Source organism: Chelonia mydas, chromosome 9 (genome assembly GCF_015237465.2).
Source record: "Chelonia mydas isolate rCheMyd1 chromosome 9, rCheMyd1.pri.v2, whole genome shotgun sequence".
Classification (NCBI taxonomy): Eukaryota; Metazoa; Chordata; order Testudines; family Cheloniidae; genus Chelonia; species Chelonia mydas.
Window position 1 is genome coordinate 78,252,243 of NC_057855.1, and position 25,266 is coordinate 78,277,508.

Genomic DNA, 25,266 nt, shown 5'->3' on the forward strand with positions numbered 1-25,266 from the left:
TTAAATCAAACCACTAAATAAATAGATTCTCTCCTCAATTCAGACTTTACATTTACTGTTCATTCAAGCCCTACTGAACACTATCTTTCATTTGTAGAAGTAGCTGATGAACTCTTTTCAGAGTAGCAGCCGTGTTAGTCTGTATTCGCAAAAAGAAAAGGAGTACTTGTGGCACCTTAGAGACTAACCAATTTATTTGAGCATAAGCTTTCGTGAGCTACAGCTCACTTCATCGGATGCATAAAAGTGGAAAATGCAGTGAGGATATTTTTATACACACAGACCATGAAAAAATGGGTGTTTATCACTTCAAAAGGTTTTCTCTCCCCCCACCCCACTCTCCTGCTGGTAATAGCTTATCTAAAGCGATCACTCTCCTTACAATGTGTATGATAATCAAGGTGGGCCATTTCCAGCACAAATCCAGGGTTTAACAAGAACGTCTGAGGAACGGGGGGGGGGGGGTGTAGGAAAAAACAAGGGGAAATAGGTTACCTTGCATAATGACTTAGCCACTCCCAGTCTCTATTCAAGCCTAAGTTAATTGTATCCAATTTGCAAATGAATTCCAATTCAGCAGTTTCTCGCTGGAGTCTGGTTTTGAAGTTTTTCTGTTGTAATATCACAACTTTCATGACTGTAATCGCGTGACCAGAGAGATTGAAGTGTTCTCCGACTGGTTTATGAATGTTATAATTCTTGACATCTGATTTGTGTCCATTTATTCTTTTACGTAGAGACTGTCCAGTTTGGCCAATGTACATGGCAGAGGGGCATTGCTGGCACATGATGGCATATATCACATTGGTAGATGTGCAGGTAAACGAGCCTCTGATAGTGTGGCTGATGTGATTAGGCCCTGTGATGGTGTCCCCTGAATAGATATGTGGGCACAGTTGGCAACGGGCTTTGTTGCAAGGATAGGTTCCTGGGTTAGTGGTTCTGTTGTGTGGTATGTAGTTGTTGGTGAGTATTTGCTTCAGGTTGGGGGGCCGTCTGTAGGCAAGGACTGGCCTGTCTCCCAAGATTTGTGAGAGTGAAGGGTTGTCCTTCAGGATAGGTTGTAGATCCTTGATGATGCGTTGGAGAGGTTTTAGTTGGGGGCTGAAGGTGACGGCTAGTGGCGTTCTGTTATTTTCTTTGTTAGGCCTGTCCTGTAGTAGGTGACTTCTGGGTACTCTTCTGGCTCTGTCAATCTGTTTCTTCACTTCAGCAGGTGGGTATTGTAGTTGTAAGATCACTTTAGTTAAGCTATTACCAGCAGGAGAGTGGGGTGGGGGGAGAGAAAACCTTTTGAAGTGATAAACACCCATTTTTTCATGGTCTGTGTGTATAAAAATATCCTCACTGCATTTTCCACTTTTATGCATCCGATGAAGTGAGCTGTAGCTCACAAAAGCATATGCTCAAATAAATTGGTTAGTCTCTAAGGTGCCACAAGTACTCCTTTTCTTTCTGATGAACTCTGAGCACCATGAAGGAAATCATCATTTTGTCATTTATTTGATATGTGATAGATTCTCATAGGAAGCTTCTCCTATGAGGCTTTAATAATAAGGATGTTGGCTGTTTCCGTCATATCCAAATGAATTGCTTTGCATGTGAAAGAGCAGTTGCAATCCCAGTTGTGGATTCAGCACCGGCCTTAGGGAAAATGGTACCCTGACCTGTGTGAACTTTTGGCGCCCTTCCTTTGAGTCCGGATGCACGGGGGTTGGGTGAACAGGGGGACAGCTCCCCATATACTGACCCCGCTCCCCCTGCAGCTGTGGAATAATAGGGTAGGAAACTCTGTGTGTGTGTGTGTGGCTTCCTGAAGCTGAAGGAGGTTCCCAGAGGTGGGTCTGACCTGGCCTTGGGAGCATCCCATGCAGGGGAAGAAGTCGTCCCATCCCCCCTCAGCACAGCCAGGATTAGCAACTGGAGCCTGACGCAAGGTAGAAGCCCCAAGCTGGGGCACCCCCAGCCCTGCCCCTTTCTGGCTCTGCGCCTAGTGCTCCCTTTAGGGGCCGTGGGCTGGCTGGGGGGAGGAGGGGTTGATCACAGCGCCCCCCTGACCACAGCACCCTGGGCAATCACTCATGTCACTCACCTGTAAGGCAGCCCTGTGTGGATTTCTGTCTTTGTACCTTGCAGTGCTGTAGGATGCCATTATAAGTGCAGTAGAGGTCAGAGTGGAGATTTATTTCCCCATTTGTTATCTAAGATGCAACCTGTTGCTGGCCAGAATTTGAGGTTTTTTTTGGTCATGAGTAAATAATTGCCCAAACATTCAGCCAGGCACATCTACAATTGCCCACGTAAATATGAGTGGACCTTGGCCCTGATCCTGATCCTGCAAGTGCTTATTCATGGGCTTACCTTTACACCTGTGGGTTATCCCATTGAAATCAGTGGGTCTAGGTATATGTGAAATACCAGCTGAACCTCTTCTCAGAGGGGTGAAAATCAGTAGTTCCATTGAAATTAATGGAGTTACACTGGGATAAAACTGAGTGAGAGGAGAATCAGGCCCATTGACTTTAATGGGAGTCAGACAGATTGCCCTTTAGTGTTACGTGTTGCTTCCTAATCTTAGAGAGACAAGGCTGGGGAGGCAATATTTGTATTGGGCCAACTCCTGTTGGTGAGAGAGACAAGCTTTTGAGCTACACAGAACTCTTCTAAATCAAAGATATTATCTTGTCCACTTCGTCTCTCTAGTATGCTGGGACCCATGCAGCTACAATAAAACTGCTTCCCAATCTTGTCTAGTCTTGATATTTTGTCTGCACAGGTAGCTGCTCTGCCTAGGCTCTACCTGCCTTCTCCAGGTACGTACATATCCCCTATTTCTGGGACAGCTCAGAGAGGCGTGAATGAAGGAAGAGCCAGACCTCCCATGGCTGGGTTCAGCTCTCCTGGGTGGAAGAGAAGAGAGAGTTTAGGCCAACAGAAAATGTCAGGAGAGCATCACTAATTGCCCATTCAGCGTCAATAACTCCTCAGCCATTCCTCGCTTCCTGTCTCTTAAAGGGCATAAGGAAAATGATAGGTGAGATCGTGGCACTCTGGAGCTGAAGGGCTCCTGTCCTCTGGGCTGCATTTTTAATTCCACTGGTGAACAGCAGGAAATAGCTTACTCATCAGAAACTGAAGCAAATAGCTTCAACTTGCTGCATCATGAGCATGAGAACCAGTGGTGTCCGGAAAGCGGCTTTCATCTACCTCTCGTCATTTAGACGTGGTGAGGGGAAGAAGGTGTGTGGTTACTTGGCACATGGTATAGCGTGTTGGAAACACCTAGTGAGGAGGCCTAACATAATACAGTAAATATGTCTTCTTTCACAATGTTGTTTAGTGGTCACAGCAGGGAACTAGGATACTTGTTTTCCGCTTCTGACTCTGCCCCTAATTCTCCATGTAACCTTAGGAAATTCACATGGCTCAGGCGCAGGTAGAGAATACGTGTAATTTGCACAAATTGCCAACCCATTTTAATCCCTTTTATTCCCCTAAAAATATACATTCTCCCATTCCTAGCATGCATGGGTCCCATCAATCAGCTCCCTAGACTATTTCTATCTTAGTGAGAACTAAGTAGGATACAAATGACAGAACAAAATCATGTTAATATCCCTTTGTTCTTGGCATGTCAATACACGCTGAATCCTTGCACATAGAACAGTTGCTGTTTATGAGAAGAATGGGGGGAAACCCCCCACACCTTTCTTAAACAGTATAACATCCTCTGTTCATGATTGTGTTTCTCAGACACGGGTCATAGAGAAGCCACCATGATTTTGTTGCTTATTAGCACGTATGATTCTTTTCCTGGGAGGTTGCTGCGGAGTTTGATTGCTTTTAATTTCCATTTTGTAGCTAACAGCACATAATGACAGAAGGGGGCATGCTTCTTTCAGTAGTGTATATTTGGCTGCAGAAGCTGTGTAACTGTACTGATTGCCAATAACAAGCAAAATAGTCAAATGAGTACATGATGTGCAGAAAGGGTGATGCTGAGTCATCTATATACATCAGGACACCTTTCTGTTGCTGTGTGTGTTTCCTGACTCCAGAAAGAACAGATCTGCCTCCCCCAAACTGTGTACGGCTTTCAGCCTTCCTGTGGCTGTGAAACCACAGAAACAGAGAATGAAAACTCACAAGTTGAACTGTAATCCAGTACCAGGGCTCAGTCCTCCAAGGTGCTGAGTACTATGGTCCCGAACCAGCAAAGTATTTATAAGGACATCCTCAACTTTGTGTGCACAAGTAATCCCAGTGATTTACGGGATTTCAACTGATTTCATGGAGATATTCACATGGTTAAAGACAAGCATATCCTTCAATGCTTTGCTGGACTCCTCTGCAGTGAAGACCAATACACAGAATTCATTTAGTTTCTTCACAACGGATTTGTCTTTCTTGAGTACTCCTTTAGCATCTCAGTTGTCCATTGGCACCACTGACTGGCAGGCTTCCTGCTTCTGAGAGACTTAAAAAACCTTTGCGGTTAATTTTTGTGTCTTCTGCTAGTTGCTTTTCAAATTCTTTTTAGGCCTGCCTTATTATATTTGACTGGCCAGAGTTTATGCTCCTTTCTATTTTCCTCACCAGGATTTGCCTTCCAATTTTTGAAGCATCTCTTTGTCTCTAATTGCCTCTTTTATTCTCTTGTTCAACCATGGTGCCCTTCTTTTGGTCCTCTTACAGGTTATTTATTTATTTATTTATTTAAATATGGAGTATACAGTTAACTTGGCTGCTATTATGGAGTTTTTTAAAAGTTGCCATGAAGTTTGCAGGTATTTCACTTTTGCGGCTGTTCCTTTTTAATTTCTGTTTTTGTTGCCTCTCTAGTCTCCCTGCATATTTCATAATCGCTATCACCATCCCTTCCTGGTCAGGTGCTTGGTAGTATATTTCTACTCCTATACTCGTATTATCATGCTAATAGGTTTTACAGTAAATGTTCAGCTCCAAATGAAATAAGCTGTTACCAGAACGGTTCAAGGACATACAACAGCTATGAAAAAGAGGGGGGGAGTGGAAGAATATGTACAAAAAAAATACTTTGAGTAATTTCTAAAACATAAATTCATTCCATTTTCTATTCTTTGGTTGCCCTGGAAATGGAATCCAAAGCAGAGACCTCTTTCCAGTAGGACTGTGAAAAGGAATAGCGCTAACGATACAAATTACAGAAGTAATGCCTAGCCTTCCTGTTGGTCTGTTTGTTTTTAATAGAGATCTCTGAGACAGGAGAGGTATTATATCGAGATCCTTGTCCTACCGGAGTCCTCACATTCCCGTATTGGTGGTCATGTACTGCCTTAGACAGGTGTTTTCTCTAGAAGGCTCTTTCTTGCCTGATAGACTTGTTGACGTAGGACTGGCCCTGTAGCTATTGAAAGCGCTTTCTTTGTTTGTACAGAAGAAGGCTTGGCTTGTGGCTAACGCTCAAGATTGGGTGTGAGATCAGGATTCTGTTGCCCACTTGGCCTCTGACTCATGATGGGGCTAATCCAAATCCCCTTGAAACCAACAGAGTGAGCTTTAAATCAACTCCTCTATGACCTTGGGGAAGGTTACTTTGCCTCTCTGTGCTGCCTCAAATTCCTCATCTGCAAAACAGGAATTTAAATACTTCCCTACCTCTGAAAGGATTAGTGTGTGGAAGGCCATGAGCTCCTTAGAGGGAAGACCATATATGTGGGTGAAGAATTACTGCTTTGTATTATTTTCATCTCTTTATGCTCACCTGTCTTAATCTTTTATTTCAGCTGCCCTCTTCTTTTTACTTTCTCCCTGCCTTTCTCATGTGACCTTCACTGAATAGGTCAGAGAATGAAGTGGATTTGCTTGCATGTAAAAAGCAAAACAAACCAACCATCACCTCAGTTCTGTGTAGAAAGGTTAATCTGCTGAGCTTTGGGAACTGTTGTCATTTATACACCTAATAGCCTAAAAAAGGCTCTGTTCCTCTTGGACCATCTCCACACTATCAACCCCACGCATATCTGGGTTTATGGCTTTCCTTTCTTTTTTGTTTTTTTTTGTTTTTTAATACAAATCAAATCTTGAGCCCTGAAGGAGGTGACATTGATTTGGTGATAGAGAGTGATGATGATCATTTTACACTTAGATAGCACTTGTCTTCCTGGCAGACTCTACAGTGCTTTTCAGGCTGTAATAAAAGGTTTATACACCTGCCATGTGTGGCCACTCAGTTTTCATTTAGCATCCTAACCTTATTGTATAGAGCATCAGGATCTAAGGGCTACAGTCTAAACCCCCTCCAGCCCAAACAGGACATGGTTCTGCCCTAATAGGGAAGCAGAGGATTCTCCTTGCACAAGAGAATCCTAGGGTGGTGGAAAGCCAGCCTTGCCAGCTCTGTGCCACCCATGAAAGGCCACCCCCTACCCTCTTGCAACTCTCCAACACCATCTACTATGAAGAACTCAAAGAAGACCCCACACTACAATTTACCCAGGAATTTAAGGATATCATCAAATCCTTCCCCAAATGCCAAGAGAAACTTTACAACCTCATCCCCCATGAACCCACCTGAGGGGCCTTCTACATGGTTTGCAAGATACACAAAGTAGGGAACCCAGGCACACTCATGTCTGGCCACAGCACTCTTACCAAAGGAATTTTGGGACTCATAGGAAACTATCCTCAAGCCAGTCACCACACAAAGGCCCAGTTTCCTCCAGAACACAAAATACTTCCTCCACAAACTCTGCAACATTAACAACCTCCCTCAGAACACCAACCTTGCTACCATGGATATCACTTCCCTATACATCTTTCACAATGATGGCATAGATGCCTGCCTCAAACATTTACAAGACAATGGACAACCTGCAGGTATCCACCCTGAGCTCATTGCCAAACTCATCCATTTCATCCTTACCGATAATAATTTTACATTCAACAATAAACATTTTGCCCAAACCATGGGAACAACCATGGGTACTAAGATGGCTCCCCAATAACCCAACCTCTTCATGGGTCACCTTGAAGAAGAATTTCTGGACAAATGTACCACAAAACCAATGATGTACCTGAGATACATGGATGATATTTTCATCCTTTGGAAAGCCAATATAAAGTTCCTCAGATTTCCACCACAACTTCAACAACCACCACACACCCAATAAACTCTCTCTGGAACACTCCCACACTGGCATTGACTTTCTGGACACCACGATCAGCTTCAGCAAAGGAAGCCCACAGACAACTATATACAAGAAAACCACAGAGCACCCCACTTATCTTCATAGATCCAGTAACCACCCCAAACACACCAAAAAATCGGTTATCTACAGCCAGGCATTCGGATACCACAGAATATGCTCTAAGGAGAAAGTCTGGGATATACACCTTAACATGCTTAAAATGGCCTTCACCAAACAAGGACACTCCCCCAGAGAAGTAGATCACATCAAGGAATGGGTCACTCACATACCTCGAAATAACCTGCTTCAATATAGAAATAAAACCCCCCTCATTGTCACCTACCACCCCACACTGGAACCCATACAGTATATCACCAAACTACTACATGGGGACCCCATCCTGAAAGAAATCTTTTCTGAACCCCCATTCTGGCCTTCAAACAACCCCCAACCTCACCAAGCTCATCAGAAGCAAGCTCCCCACAGACCAGGACACACCAACTCAAAGCAGCACCACATCCTGCCAGAACAATAGATGCAAAACCTGCAGACATATCTCCGCTGCTACAATGATCAACACTCCCCACCATGCACCTTTCAAGATCCATGGATCCTACAAATGCCTATCACAACATGTGGTGTACCTCATCCAGTGCACTAAAAGCTCCACTAACAACTAGGTGGGTGAAACCAGACAACCACTATGCTCTCGAATGAACTCACAGAAAAATGCTAAAACACCAAAACCACCATATCACCTGTGGGTGAACACGTCACAAAGCAATCACTCTGTATCTGACCTCTCAGCCTTCCATTCTCAAAAGAATCCTGCACAACGCTCTCAGAAGATGAGCCTGGGATCTTAAATTCATAGCTTTGGTAGACACTAAAAATAATGGTGTTAATAAAGACACTGGATTTGTGGCTTATTACAATAATCTGTAACCCACTATAATCTCCCTTTTTTTGTTCTACAACCACAGGGGTATTAATGGGCTACTTCACCTTGAATGGTCTCTCAGAATATGTGCTAACTATTTATGCTAAACTATTTGAACTTGTATTTAGTTGTAACTCTCCTAGGACCTTTCCCAGATGGAAGAGCTCTGTGTGGCTCAAAAGCTTCTCTCTCACCAACAGAAGTCCGTCCAATAAAAGATATTCCATTAGGCTGTCTACACTACCACTTAGGTGTCAGTATAACTTATGTCGCTCAGGGTTGTGACTAAGCCACCGCCTTAATGACATAAATTACACCAATCTAAACGTCGGTGCGCACAGCTCTATGTCAGCCACCGGTCATTGGGGGTGGATTAATTATGTAGAAGGGAGAGCTCACTAGTGTGGCCATAGCCTCCCCACCCTATCTCTCTGCTACCCTGGGACCAGCATGGCTACAACTTTGCATACAAGGGGGATATACTAGGGGGCATAAGTTGTAGCCACCTCAGCACTGAGAGGACAAAAAGGTGGTAGAAAGCCAAACCTCCTATACTTCCTCCTCCAGAGCACTGACCGCTGCTCAGCCTCACCTAAGGATCTGGGCCTAAATCTCAAATAAAATAAATCAAAGAGTCCGGTTTTCAGCCATAGGCACAGAAGTTAGGGTACACAGATCCGCATTTGGGTCCCTCGAGCAATAATTAGGGGACTAGAGCTGGGATTTGAATGTACAATTCATCCTGTCAAAATGCCAAATTTGAAAATTAGATCAACAAAAAACTTAGAGGCTACATTTAATGAGCCAGGCTGGAATTTTGTTAGGAAGTCAGAGCTAACATGCACACCCAGTGTAAAGGTTATCTTCATTAACCTCTGGTGGTCAAGACCTTGATTTTATGACTCGTCCAAGAGCTGACAAAATTCAACAGTGATTCCAGTAGTGTTCATCTGCCTGTTAAAATGGCAATGCTCCAAGAGATTTTTTCACAATTTTGAAAAATGTTTCTTCAGTGGCTATAATAATAATAACCCATTGGAAACCTGAGTGAAATTATTTGTTGCCTTGGTTACCCACTACTTTCTCCCCTCCATCATATGTGAATACATATTTGTTATTGACAGGTTTCAGAGTAACAGCCGTGTTAGTCTGTATTCGCAAAAAGAAAAGTACTCCTTTTTGTTTTTGTGAATATTTGTTGTTGTAGCTTTATTCATGAATGTAGTCTCTTTCCTCCACCTACACCTCACATCAAGACTTGAGACAAAGTTGAATATCTTCACTTCAGAAAGTGAGATCACTGAGCTGCTTAATGACTGGATCTGTTCCAAGCCATTTTGAGATCACAATAATAAGCTCCAATTTTCATGGTCAGCTTGATCTTTTGACTTTCCCCCCATAGAGCAGAGAAATGTTCTAAATTCAACTCAGAAAAGTTTGCTTTGGGCTTTATTTCACAGCTCACAGGTCTGTCTGGGCCCCATTAGGGAAATGGAAGTCAAACAATTCATGTTAAAAACCTATAATAATAAAGTAAGGGTTTGTAGGAAGTTTACATAGGTCACATTCTCTAATAAGTTTGGGGTGGCGGAGTCATTTTAGTTTTATTTACTTATTGTACTTTTGATTTATACACTCAGTCAAAAATGTGACAATTCTCTAAGTATGTCTGACAGCAAATAAAAATAAACCATATAACTAGGCTATAAACTATATGCTATCTTTATAATCAGAAAATGATAAAGTGTAATGCTGGACAGGACCTCGAGAGGTCTTCTAATGCAGTGCCCTGCACTCATAGCAGGACTAAGTATAATCTAGACCATCCCTGACGGGTATTTGTCTAATCTGTTCCTAAAAACCTCCAATGACAGAGGTTCCACAACCTCCCTAGGCAATTTATTCCAGTGCTTAACCATCCTGACAGTTAGGAAGTTTTTCCCAATGTCCAAAATAACGGTTGTAGGTGCAAGACTTGGGGCAAATTTGAAATCACACACAACACATCTATTTTTGGGTAAAGTATTCCTTATCCAGACTACTGTGTACATGCTACAACTGTAATAAAAACTAACAAACATTCTAGGTAGTGTAGCATTATCTTTACAGGCAAAAATGCTTTTTCACCGGGAGAGGGAAAATAAAACCCCTACTCAGTTCAGCATTTTGCTGTAGATTCCTTGACTGTAGTACAAACTATCGGATGAGTGCAAACAAATTCCTGTTGTGTGCACCAGAGCGGTCATGTTTGATTCAAAGCTGAGGTGCTCTCAGAGACCTACTGGTGACAGGTTTAATTGCAGCCGTTAAAGGCGTGAGTGGAGAGCAAATTGAAAAACGTCAGGGGAGATCAAACATCTTTCAAAGAAATGAATAATGTCAAGATAACCACAAGTAAGGTACAAAATAGAATGCGCCAAATCCATCCCAGGTATCACTCCATTTCTGTGTGTGTGTGGAGTCACTTACCAGGAATCTGTTCTCCAGGTTGTTCCTTCTGGTTTCTGGATGAGTTGTATATGCATCTTTATTTTATCATGAATACTTTTCAGGGGCTGGTAGTATGTAAGGCTTCGGTCTAATGTTACACCAAGATACTTCAGGGTGGGATTGTCTTGCAGTCTGGAATGGCTCACGACCGTGAGTGCCTACATCAGGGCAGACGGTCAAAAACAGGGCAGACACTCCAGACTAGTGGTATGTTCCATAATTTGATGTCACCAACCCAGTAACAAATGTGAACACCTGGCTCACTATAGTAACAGTCTTACTATAGAGTCACAGACAGTTCCCTTAGGCTCTCCAATCTATCTTGCCACCCAGGCAAGCTGGACTTAGTGTTAAATGGTCACTTACACCAAAAAAAATCACACCATATTCAGGTTGCTTCCAGTCCTAAGAGACCAGTGATACCCCAGTTCAGTTGGTACCCTAGCTCTTACACCAAAGACAAAGCCTGTAGCAAATCCTGTAATAAACTATCTACAGGTTTTTTAACTAGGAAAAAGAAATGAGTTACTTACAGATTAAAGTGAGTAAACATATGCCCACAAATGAGCTACTATCTAAATCCTCAGAATGACAGAGTGGTAGTGATCTGCCAATTCAAAGTGTTTTATCACAGCAAACCGAGGCTGACTCTGGGGATCTCTGCTTTAGTTTAGTGTGTCTGGCCCTATGAGAGTTCAAACAGCAAAGAGAGGGAAAATTCTCTTTTTGTAATCTGTTACATTTAATCTTCCAGTCTATGCAACCAGCTCCCTTGTACATAGCATTTCCAGTGTGCAGTAGGGCCATTCACTGATCCTTTGTGTTGCAGTGTTCCTTAATGGCCTGTTTAATCTTGATCGGCTTCCTGAATGGGGTGCAGGGGAGATGATTCATATGCCCGAGTTCATAAGTTCAGAGCAAACATTTTCAAAGTTATAAAGCAAAACTTACACATTTCTGTATAGCGTGGAATACAGACATTACAAGTGAGGTTAATTCATGCAGCAACTTACTGGCATTTTATAGAGTCCAAAAACTAAATACATTCTTATAAGACTAATACCTACTTTGAACAAAACTAACATACAGGTGAGCTGGTTTGGTTTCCAGCTATGAGTTTGTCAGTTCTTAGCTAATGCCTATGGTCTTGGCCAGAGCTGGCACTTGGTTTATCAGCATCCCAGGGATCAAGTCTTGTCTGATGGCCACAGAGTTCATATGAAATTCCACCTTAACCTTTCTATTATAATGGTGGAATGCTAACACAAAACACTTGATGTTGCATGTTCCAAATATTCTTCCACGGTTTTAAGGTTCTTGGCTAGGATTTGTTCTATGATAGGTAAAATCCGAGTCTGTGTAGTCAGAGCAATGTCATCAGCATAGACAAGTTTCCATAATGATGTTCAGGGAAAACTCTATGGACACACAGCTCCCCTGCATGACTTGTCAACTCTCACCTTAACACTGCCATGCAGACCATTACATACACAGTCAAACAATGCTATTACTGTGGCTTTCCATACTGGTGCATGTCCACCCACCCCAAATTTGCTGTGATTGTGAGACTCCTTCAGGAAACCATCATATTTGAGGGAACAAACATGCAAAGACCCAAATAACATACTGAGATTATTGCTCAAATGCAGAAAACCTTGTTGGCTTGCAGTGTAAGAGCATGGAGACTTGGGTTATTCCCCTGAAGATCAATGGTGAGCAAGGTGGAAGGATACCAGTGTGATGAACAAACACCTCATCAAGGACCCAAATTGAAAACCCAGTGGCTTTTCTCTCCAGCAGAAATGATGGTCCACCTTGAATTGCATCTGCACATCACATGGCAGGTGTGCCTACGTGGCCAGTAAAAGGGGACTGAGACACAATCCTATTTGTGACAGCAGAAACAAACTTTGGACTGTGGAATACCTCATCGGCCAATGTCCCAAATGATCATATCCTGGTGGTATTTCTGCAGTCCATTCCGTGTCACCTGAAGCAGTTAATTGGATGGTCAGCCTAGACTCGGACATCTAACATTGCTGCTTTTAAGCCATACACACTAAGAAGGAGCCCCAGTGTCAGGTGTAAGGCCCTGCAGCTCTGTCTGCTCAGTCTCTTAAGCGCCTAACAAGTCAGGTAGACTGCCTGATGGACTGCTCTGCCTGATTGGCTGAAGAAGCTAGCAGGCTCGTTCTTAAGTCGAGCAGTAGCTCACTGACTAGCACAATGTGCATGCTCACGGATTTTCTGCCTCTCTGTGCTCACCTCACTCCAAGCCCTGCTCCTGCCTTGCTGCTCAGTGCTCCAGCCTAGACCCCGCCCTGCACCCAGCTTTGTTCCAGTCCTGTGCCAGCCCTCTCCTGCCTTGGAACTAGCTCCGTTCCTTCCTTCCGAGACTTCCAGTAATCCAGTTCTGTCCCTTGGTTCTGATTCCCGGCTCCGACTCTGTCTCGACCCTTGGCTCTGGCATTCAAGCTCAGATTATGGTTCTGATCTTCAGTTCTGATCCCTGGCTCTGACTCTGTTTGACATTTGGATTCTGACCACTAGGCCTGACTGCCTATGACCACCAGGAATTGAGTTTGGCTTCTTGACTTTATGAGGAGCTCAGATTATAAATTGGAGGGAGCATTCTTCTAATGGAGTTCAAGTAAATTCTACCTACCATATCATCACTCAAAGCTTATATAAGGCTCAGTGGCATAAGTAGGCTAGGCCCCTTGTTAAAATCCAGTCACAGAACTCAAGGGGGTCTGGAATGATTTCCCTGGCTCTCTTGGAGTCATTCCCTCTTTCAACAGATTTAATAATTTTATTAAGATAATGTTGAAGTAAAAAGAAAACGGTACAGAGTTCAAGCATAGAAGTTTCTGGTTATCAGGGAATAAGGTACAGATTATCAAGGGGTGTGAAGTTCAGTTTAGAATTGGGTGGCGTAAGGAATACATAATCTGCAATCTCCCCGATTGGAGGTAAAAGTTTAACCGGTCAAAGTACAGACATTGAGATATGGGGGTATGTTGTCCATACTATGTTCAGGTGTGGAGTGTAATGAGTAGATATGATGATGGGGTTGGATCTACGCTCATTTGGTGGGATTTAATGTTCAGTGAGTTTATGGTTCCAGTTCATATGGTCCAATGGAAAAAGTCTCTCAGTCCCTTTCCCATAGTTATGCATGATGTTGTACCGGCTCACACCTCCTGGTACTGTCGGTGGCCGGTGATGTGTTCGATGTAGATGTCCCTGGACCATCGGATGGTGTCCGAGACCATGAGGCACCGCATGAGCCGTGCATAGCATCGACTGATCTCACAGGTCCGCAGCACACGCTCGTTGCAGGGGTCCCAAGCACCCAGGGCTCCGACTATCAGGGCATCCATCTGCACCTCGTAGCCCTTCGCTCTCAGGGTGTCAGCCAGAGGGGCGTATTTTTCCAGCTTACGAGCTCGGGCTTCACGGAAGGCCGGGGTCCTGTTCTCGAAGAAGACCGTGATGTCGACGAGGATGATCTTTTTCTGGGCCTCGTCGGTGACTACCACATCAGGTCACAACTGGCTGTCAGTACCGGGGATGGCGCAGTTCACGGCGACCTCCCCCAGGCGCGGTGCAATGGCTTTCACCAGGCGGTTCTGGGTGGCATTGTGGCGCAGCTGCCAGGCTCTGGAGTGGGGCTTGCAGCTGCACAGGATGTGGGGCAGGGTCTCGTTGGAGTAGTCGTACTTCCTGCAACGCTGGTCTCGGTTCCCGTGGTGGACGGCTCCGTTGAGCGGGACGTAGCTGAGCCGGGCGCGGTGGATGAACTGCCAGTCGGCGAAACGGGTGAAGCCGCCCCCAGCGAGGAAGTGGTTGCTGGCGTCCCACATGCTGGTCAGTTCGAAGGCTTTACTCTGGTCCGGTTTACACTTCAGGGCTTCTGTGTACAGTGAGTGGATGGCTGCCTTCAGGGTCCTCTCCAGCATGCCCCTGGCACTCGGGGTGACGATGGTGTTGTCATCAGACCTGATCTGAGGCACCAGGACTCCCAGCTCCTGGCGCTCCTTGCACTACTCCCAGCAGCAGCCGATGCGCTTCCCCAGGTGACGCGTGGCATTGTGAGCGCGGGACCACAGTGAAGCGATGTCGTACTGCACAGATGACTTACCCCTTGAGCTTATCAACACACTTCTGAAGAGCAAATGTTTGGCTTTGGAATGGACCAAACTGCACTAAGTAGCAGGTAAACATTTTCCTGGGGCAGGAGACACCTGGTCTCTAACAGAAAGCCTAAATAGCCTAAACTATCAACAGATAAAAATTGCCCCGTGCAGAGGGCTGGTACAAAGTCTAAGCACCAGGTAAGTTCCACTTACCCTGCACCGGGTTGAATTTCACCCTTTGCATAATGCCGGCTAGACTTTTGAACCCTGTACTATGCTATCAGTGTACTGTTTGTCAGGAAGAAAGGATAAACATTCAGACAAAGTGCACCTTCATCTTTGGTAGGTTATTTTTTCCAAAGGTGCTGCTACCTTTCTTTTTTCCTTCCTGGTGTGGTAATAAGACATTTAAATTAAATTGGAAAGGATTCCACTGTCCCTTTTCTCTCTTTTTGTGTGAGCTCACAGTCAATGTTTAATGCAGTGATCATACCTAACTAAGGAAACTTTTGCATATCCCATGCAGGATACACTTACCCTTGCATAGTATTTTGCACTGCTGCTGCTATAAGCTTCCAATTTAACATGTGTGGAAGTAGGACTGAGCAGTAAGCCAGGGGATCAGCACTTTCCCATCACTTTTGCTTTGTGTGACATTTACACCTCAGTTTCAATTTAAGTTTTCCTCTGAGGAAAGTTGGTAGATCTTGTTTTGTTTTTTTTTTAAACTGAAACCAAACAACACAAAACAAAACAAAAAAACCTCCCACTCAGTTTCTCCTGATTTGGAGTGCAACCATATATCCATCTGATGTTAGAAATCCTGACTCACGTAACTTGAGGTCCCGGAGAGCTTTATGTCAAAGAAAATAAAGCCAACATCATTTGTGCTTGACTAATAAATATACAGCTGATACGTGAACCCTAAAGTGGGAACCCCATGGGCACATATAGGATAGGATTTCTAAAGCTTTTGGGGAAGGCGGGTTACCATTGAGCTCAATGGAAGCAGCTGCATATGTTTGAAAATCCCACCTATAATGTCTATCCATCCAGCTTTAATGCATCCGAATGGGTTTCCAGGATGATTCACTGCCCCCCAGAACAGTAGCACAATTGGTGCACAAAGAATAGTTATCAATGGTTTGCTGTCAGACTGGGGGGTGTATCCAGTAGGATTCTGCTGTGGCCTGTCCTGGCTCTGGTACTAATCAATATTTTCATTATTGACTTGGATAATGGAGTGGAGAGCGTGCTTATAAAATTTGCACATGACCAAGCTGGAAAGGGTTGGCGGACAGGATTAGAATTCAAAATGACCTTGACAAACAGGAGAATTGGTCTGAAATCAACAAGATAAAATTCAGTAAAGACAAGTGTAAAATACTACAGCAAGGAAGAAAAAAATTAAATGCACAACTACAAAATGGGGAATAACTGGGTAGGTGGTGGTACTGCTGAAAAAGAGCTAGGGGTTCTTGTGGATCACAAATTGAATATGAATCAACAATGTGATGCAGCTGTGAAAAAGGCTAATATTCTGAGGTGTATTAGCAGAAGTGTTGTATCTAAGATGTGGGAGGCAGTTGTCCCACTCTACTTAGTATTGGTGAGGCCTCAGCTGGAGCACTGTGTCCAATCCTGGGCACCATACTTTAGAAAAGATGAGGAAGCATTGGAGAGCGTCCAGGGGAGAGCAACAAAAATGATTAAAGGTTTAGAAAACCTGGCTTTTGAGGAAAGGTTAAAAAACAAAACAAACAAACAAACAAAAAAAACAACCCTGGTCATATTTAGTCTTGAGAAAAGAAGACTGAGGGGAGGACCTGATAACCGTCTTCAAATATGTTAAGGGCTGTTATAAAAGGGACTGTGATCAATTGTTCTCCACATCCCCTGAAGCTAGAACAAGAAGCAATGGGCTTAATCTGCAGCAAGGGAGATATAAATTAGATATTAGGGAAAACTTTCTAATTTCCAGTGGAGGTTGTAGACTCTCCATCATTGGAAGTTTTTAATAACAGGTCAGACAAACACCTATCAGGGGCAGTCTAGGTCCTGGCTCAGAGCAAAGGGCTGCACTAGATGACCTCTCAGGGTCCCTTCAAACCCTACATTTCTCTGATTCTAGGGGAGTGCTGCAAACATTTGCTTTTCATAATCTCTTTATTAGTTAGATATATAACACAAGTAATCACACACAGAAAAGATGGATATTTCCTTTTCCTATATAAAAACCATTGCCACATGCTGGGCTTAGAGAGCAGTTTCTCTCTTTCCAAGAACTCTAGTGATTTAGTTTTAATCAGAGTGCAGTTAAAGTGGACAGGTACAGACTAGGTCACTTACTCTGAGAATTGGTAAGGAAGGTTTTATTCAGAGTAGAGCATGAGAGGTCATTTCCACTTTAACTGAATTCTGATTGAAACTAGTCTTATTTTTAAAAATGCTGAACGGAAATTAATTGAAAACAATTAACCGTTGGGCTGAAATCCCGCCCCAGCAAAAAAAGTGGCAGATATCCAGCATGTAAAATTTCAGCCCAAATGGTTAATGTCTGGCAAACTGAAGTTATTAGCAACTGAAAACAGGGTCATATAATGGGAATTGTCAAGCAAACTTAATAATAGGTGGAACTATAATAATGTACTTCCTGTCAAGAATGGAAAGCTGGGAAACATTTTCCTACCTCTGAGATCTTCTTGTACTGGGGAATCCATAGAGACCAAGGCCCACGTTCAGCAAAATACTTATGCCCATGCTTAATTTTAAGCACTCTTTAATCCCATTGAAGTCAGTAGGATTTAAGTGTGTTTTTGGTGGAGGCCTAAAGGATTGATCCAGTGCCCACTGACTTCAGTGAGCATTGGATTGGCCTCTGATTTCCAGCCAATGTGCTTGTTAACACACACAAGAAAATTTTCTAACCAGCAGATGTCTAGGGAACCTCTTCAGCTTTTAGAATCATGGATATGTACTGAAGGAGTTTGAACAACCATGGTTGCTTTAAAAATGGAGCTGACTGAATAACCCGTGGTAGGTAATTGCTTTGGTAGATTTTGCCCTCTTTCTGTTTGTGAATTATTCAGCAATTTACAGTTATCTCAGATGTGTTCAAAATTAATTGCTGAATAATTTCTTGAATCCTTCTCAATCAGCTTTCTGGTGTGAATACTCATGAACAAGGGATCCAGTATCTGCTTTCTGTGAATATTCTCTTAAAGTGGCTTAAAATTGTTTCTGTGAATTTTTCTGTCGATAAACTCAGTTGTTTGAAAAGACAGATTTACAAGGTCTGTTTGGGTAAACCCCAAGACCTATATGTGACAGGTTCGGTCACAGAGACCCCCTTGGGACTGTCACCTGTTGTGCTGAAATTACCTCTGAGCCTGTGTCAGGGTTCCTTCCCCACTCTGAACTCTAGGGTACAGATGGGGGGACCTGCATGAAAACCCCCTAAGCTTATTCTTACCAGCTTAGGTTAAAACTTCCCCAAGGTACAAACTATTTTACCTTTTGTCCCTGGACCTTATTGCTGCCACCACCAAGCATCTAACAAAAATAACAGGGAAAGAGCCCACTGGGAAACATCTTTCCCCCCAAAATCCACCCCAAGCCCTACACCCCCTTTCCTGGGGAAGGCTTGATAAAAATCCTCACCAAGTTGCATAGGTGAACACAGACCCAAACCCTTGGATCTTAAGAACAATGAAAAAGCAATTAGGTTCTTAAAAGAAGAATTTTAATTAAAGAAAAAGTAAAAGAATCACCTCTGTAAAATCAGGATGGTAAATACCTTCCAGGTTAATCGGATTCAAAACATAGAGAATCCCTCTAGGCAAAAACTTAAGTTACAAAAAGACACAAAACACAGGAATATACATTCCATTCAGCACAACTTATTTTATCAGCTATTTAAACAAAACAGAATCTAAAGCATATTGAACTAGATTGCTTATTAACTCTTTACAGGAGTTCTGACCTGCATTCCTGCTCTGGTCCCGGCAAAAGCAACACACAGACAGAGAGAATCCTTTGTTTCCCCCCCCACCCTCCAGCTTTGAAAGTATCTTGTCTCCTCATTGGTCATTTTGGTCAGGTGCCAGCGAGGTTGTCTTAGCTTCTTAACCCTTTACAGGTGAAAGGGTTTTTCCTCGGGCCACGAGGGATTTAAAGGTGTTTACCCTTCCCTTTATATTTATGACTGCCTGTTTTCCCTGCCAGCTTGGGACTCCAGAACTCTGCCTTGTTGAGCCAGACATGCTAGCCTGCTGCAACACAGACCCAGGGTCTGGTCCACGCCCCCAAAGCTGCAGACCTAACTGAAAACTGCTCAGTAGGTTACCTGTCTCCAGCACCCAGACACCCAGCTCCCAGTGGGATCCAAACCCCAAATTGTTGTGTATTTGGTTGTTGTGGTAATAGAATCTTTTGTTGCTATGGCAACTGAGTTAGATTATTAGGGGATAGCCCAGCCAGTTTTGGTTGGTTATTAGTTAGTTCAGTGTGTGGCAATAAATGGCTGCTTTCAAGGTTTACAGCTCTCTGAATCTCCAGTGATTTCTTCCTAAAACTGTTGCCCCCACGAATATAACAATGTGGTGACGAGGATGGGATGTCTGTGCTGCCCCAGCAACAGAAAGAAGTAGAAGTTAAGGTACAAAAAAACCCCACTTTTTGCTGCAGGAAGGGGGTGAGAATTGGCTTGTTTGCACTGGCTGTGCAAACTGAAATTAAAATCATGGCTACACTTACAAGGTCACTGGAACCTTTTGAGGAGACTATAGTGTAATGGTATGTATATACTCAGCGTTTTGAGCTTTTTGTTGTTGCAAATGACATTACAGAAGAGAAGAAAGTGCCAATATTCTTAAGTGTTGTAGGGGATAAGACCTACTCCCTGCTACGCAGCTTACTACACCCTGTTAAGCCAGAGACTAAATCTTACAGTGACATTGTGGAAATCCTGGGGTCCCATTTTTCTTCAAAACCATTGGTAATTGGTGAAAGATATAGGTTCCACAAAAGAGACCAGAAAGAAGACGAAACAGTTGTACAATCTGTAGCAACTTTGAGAAAGCTTGCAGAACACTGTGAATTTAAGGAGATACTAAATGATGCCGTATGTGACAGGTTAGTGTGTGGCCTGCACAGTGAAGCTATACAGAATTGCCTATTGACAGAGGCTCAGCTTACCTTACCGAGGGCTGCTGACATTGCGGTCTCCATGGAACTGGCTACAAAGGAGGCGCAATACGTCTGTGCATCCCCTAGGGTGCATAAAGTGTCACAAGAACCTACCCACAAAACTGCGCGGAGTCAGGAATGTTGCCGCTGTGGTAAGCTGGGTCACCAGGCATCAGAATGCTGGTGTAAGGAGCTGGTGTGTCGACACTGTGGCAAAAAGGGACACATTGAGTGGGCCTATAAACAAAAGAAAAAGAGGCCTGTGGTCTGGCCAACCAAAAAGGGAGATCTGCATACTCTAGAGCAGACCCAGGATGACCAAGGAGACACCTCATCACAAGAAGAAGTGCCACTCCACGTTTAGTCTTTGGCAGTAGGCTCACATGAATACTGGGTAACCCCGTTGTTGGACGGCAAACCTATATGCATGGAACCGGACACCGGTGCAGCCGTCTCGCTGGGCTCAGAGACTGTGTATAAAGAAAAGCTACAGCATCTTCAGCTTAAAGCAACAAAAATAGTTCTGAAGACATATACGGGAGAAGCTGTGCCCATGTTGGGCACTACTGAAGTTAAGGTGGAGCTCAGTGGACAGGCTGCTAAATTGCTACTGTTTGTGGTGAGAGGTAATTACCCAGCCTTAATGGATAGGTCTTGGCTTAGGAAGATCCAGCTGAACTGGACTGAAGTGCACCGAATGACTAAAGAAGAAACCAGTCTGCCCGCTATAGTATGGAAACATGCTGCTGTTTTTGGAGAGGATCTGGGAGGTATGAAGGGAATCACTGTAATATTGAACATTAAACCTGACAGTCAACCAAAATATCTGAAAGCCAGAACTGTGCCATATACCATCAGGCGAAGTGGACCTGGAGCGCCTGGTCACAAATGGAGTCCTAATATCAGTTACCCATAGCCCATGGGCAACTCCTGTTGTTCCAAAAGTGAAGAAAGATGGCTCTCTCTGGATTTGCGGTGATTTTAAAGTCACTGTCAACCCAGTGTTGTCCATATCGATGACCTCTTTACAGACTTGGCTGGGGGACAAAAGTTCAGTAAGATTGATCTGAGTCAAGTGTATTTACAGATGCACGTCAATGAAAAGTCCCAAGAGCTGTTGACTATTGTGAAGCATAAGGGGCTTTATCGATACTGTCACCTACCCTTCGGAATAACGTCTGCTCCCGCCCTGTTCCAGAGGGCTATGGACCAGATCTTGTGTGGCTTGCCAGGAGTCCAGTGCTATCTGGGCAACATCCTGGTCACTGGAAGGAATGAGGAGGGTCACCTAAAGAATTTAGAGGCTACCCTACAAATACTGGAAGAGTATGGTCTACGAGTCTGCAAGGACAAGTGTGAATTCTTCCAGCCCTCTTTTGAATATTTGGGACACATCACTGATGCTACAGGTCTTCGTAAGGCCCCTGCAAAAGTTAAGGCTATTGTGGAGGCTCCCTCTCCTTGAAATGTTAGCCAGCTTCGCTCGTTTCTAGGACTATTGAACTATTATGGAAAGTTCATCTCACACTTGGCCACACTGCTAAAACCACTTCACGAACTCCTTGGGCAGAACAAGGTCTGGAAGTGGACTGAAGCCTGTGATATTGCATTTAACAAAGCTAAGGATGCATTGCTAAATTCTGAAGTTCTGACGCACTTTGATCCATCCTTACCCCGCAGTTGGCCTGCGATGCATCCCCTTATGGAGTGGGAGCAGTCGTGTCATTCACTACGCCTTTGGGAGAAGAGAGATCTATTGCTTTTACTTCATGCACTCTAAGCAAAGCAGAAACTAACTATGCCCAAATCAAACGTGAGGCATTGGGAATCGTTTTTGGAATTCGGAAGTTTCATCAGTTCCTGTTCAGATGGAAGTTTACTCTTCTCACAGACCATCGACCCCTGACTTCAATTTTTGGACCCCACACAGGCATTGCCCGATTAGCTGCTAGTTGTATGCAATGTTGGGCATTGTTGCTTTCCACGCACACATATGAAATCAAATATCGGAAATCCACTCTGCACGGCAATGCGGATGGTCTCTCAAGGCTGTCTTTGCCAGTCAAACATCAAGATATTGCCCAGAAGGAATTTTTTTACTTTGAACAGGTAGAGAATACACCCATCACCACTACTCAGATAAAGAAGAGAACTTGAGTTGACCCAGTATTGTCCCAAGTTATGCACCTGGTGATGCATGGAACATCTCGATGAACCTCTCCAGCCTCACCCGACCTTGTTACCTACATGTCCAGGAGGACCAGAGTTATCGATCCAATCTGGTTGTTTGTTGTGGGGGAGACGTGTCATTATCCCACCACCACTGAGATCACAGATGTTAGAACAGCTACATTCCGGTCACTGTGGAATAGTGCGCATTGAAAGAAATTGCATGAAGCTATTTTTGGTGGCCTGGATTGGACAGTGCTATTGAAGAGAAGGCAAGAGCTTGTGTGTCATGTCAGGGTGTGAGGAATGAGGAATGCACCCCAGGGGGCACCCCTACACCCATGGGACTGGCCTGAAAACCCATGGCAATATATTCACGTTTCACTGGCCCCGTTGAAGGAAGCATGTTCTTGCTGGTGGTAGATGCTCAGTCTAAAGGGCCAGAAGTCTCTCTAATTTAGTCCACTACTGCAGAGAGTACTATCCAGAAACTACGGGGACTCCTTAGTTGTTTGTCTGCCAGAATAACTTGTGAGCGACAATGGACTGCTGTTCATCTCTCAGGAGTTTCAAACTTTTATGAAGGCAAATGGGATACACCACATCACTTCAGCACCATATCATCCATCCACCAATGGATTAGCTGAAAGATTTGTGCAGACAATGAAACAAGCTTTGAAATTGGCAAGGGAACAATTATCCATTCAAAAGCATCTGGACACCTTTTTACTATCCTACAGAAACACACCTCATGCTACAACCAAGGCATCTCTGGCTTTTCTAATGATGGGACGACAGCTGCGCACTTGCTTTGATCTGCTGAAACCTTCTGAACCCCGACAAATTGTGCAACATCAGCAGCAAGATCAAATCATCAGGCGTGCACCCAAAGCAAAAGACCGAACCTTTAGACCGGGATGGCAGGTTTTGGCTCGGAATTATACTTCTGGAGCTAAATGGGTCCCTGCCACTGTCATTGCTCAAACAGGGCCTGTTTCCTACACAGTCCGGACTGCAGAGGATCTCACCTGACGGCAACATGTAGATCAGCTGCTGCCAGGTCATACCAGTCCTCGGGACACATCTTCAGTTGAGTTACCTGACTTCACCACTTCCAGCGAGACACTGAATCAGGAGTCACCTGTTCCTGACTTTTCCCCTCCATTACTGCCAATGGCAGAGATACCCCTCTGCCTGTCACAAGCTGATACCACATCCTTACCCATTCGCCCTACAAACCCTGAGCCCATTGTCAGGCCCACGCCCAAGACACTTTCGGGTGTAACAACACCAGAGGTCTGCCATAATCCACCTAGAGACAGAAGGCCTCCACAATGGCTGGATCTTTAGCTAGGGCGAACCCATGGTTACGAGGCAAAATAATCCCCGGGGTTTAGCCGGGAACGGAGGCAGTCTACCCTCCTTCTCTAATTTAGGGTTTGTTTTATTTAGGGGACGTTCTTAGTAAGGGGGGAGGAATATGTTGTGTATTTGGTTGTCATGGTAATAGAATCTTGTGTTGCTATGGCAACTGAGTTAGATTATTAGGGGATAGCCCAGCCAGTTTTGGCTGGTTGTTGGATAGTTCAGTGTGTGGCAATAAATGGCTGCTTTCAAGGTTTACAGCTCTCTGTCTCTCCAGTGATTTCTTCCTAAAGAAGATATAGGAAGGATATAACACAAATAAATCCATTTTACTCTGTATAAAGCTTATACAGGGAAAATTCATAAACTGTCCACCCTCTATAACACTGATAGATATGCACAGCTATCTCCCCCAGGTATTAATCACTTACTCTGGGTTTATTAATAAACAAAAGTGATTTTATTAAGTATAAAAAGTAGGATTTAAGTGGCTTCAAGTAATAACAGACAGAACAAAGTAAGTTACCAAGCAAAATAAATCAAAAACATGCAAGTCTAAGCACAATACGTTAAGAAACTGATTACAGGTAATATCTCACCCTCAAAGATGTTCCAATAATCTTACTTCATGGACTAGACTCCTTCCTAGTCTGGACCCAATCTTTTTCCCAGTACAGTCCTTGTTAGTTCCAGCAGACATCTCAAGTGGTAAGTAGGGGTTTTCTCATGACTGGCAGCCCCTTTTGTCCTGCTCCACCCCCTTTTATAGCTTTGGCACAAGGCGGAAATCTTTTGTTTGTGCTTGTCCCCACCCCCACCTCACCAATGGAAAAGTACAAGGATTAAGATGGTTCCAGTATCATGTGACGTGGTCACATGTCACTGTAAGACCCCTAGTCTCCATTCTTCCTGGATTGGTCCACATGTACACAGGAAGGTTTGCAGGTAAATAAACCATTTACAACCAATTGACCTAGTCAATGGGAGCCATCAAGATTCTAAACCACCATTAATGACCCACACTTTGCATAATTACAATAGGGCCTCAGAGTTATACTTCATATTTCTAGCTTCAGATACAAGAATGATACATGTATACAAATAGGAGGAATATATTCAGTAGGTTATAACCTTTGTTATGATACCTTACAAGAGAGCTTTTGCATAAAGTATATTCCAGTTACATCATATTCACACTCATAAGCATATTTCCATAAAACGTATGGTGTGCAGTGACACACTATATAAAGAGGAGGTTACCATTATTCACTGAGCTTTGCCTCAGAACATAGATATATCACAGTCATGTGGTGCTATTTTTGATGCCATCTCTCATGAAAGTGATATCCTAGTGTATGGCATTTTGCCATATTGGATGCACTTGTAGTCTGATATGGCAGCTCCTGGCAGTTACAGTTTTTAGGCTAGCAATATCATGCTGTTGGGAATATGGCAGTCAAGGGCATAGGCTCCTGAGCTGGGAGTGGGGGACACCTAGGCCATGGCCCAACCACTTTTAAGAAGGTATACAGAAAATAGGCTTGCCACCTGGCCAGTTTTTTACTGGCCTGGCTGGTTTTTCTACTCCCTTACCAGTTGCCAGTCAAGAGATGTAGTTTGACATTTTTTTGCTGTGAGCATATGTGGCCCTGCATGTAGCAATCTTGCAAGAAGCAGCTGCACACATCACAGCTGGAAGCACACCCCAGCTGGCGCGTGGGTCCCACTCTGTGTGCACAGTGTGCTGTATGCTGAGCCCTCACCTGTCAACTGTTGAAACTGCAGTGGCTCCTCTCATTGCTGGGGA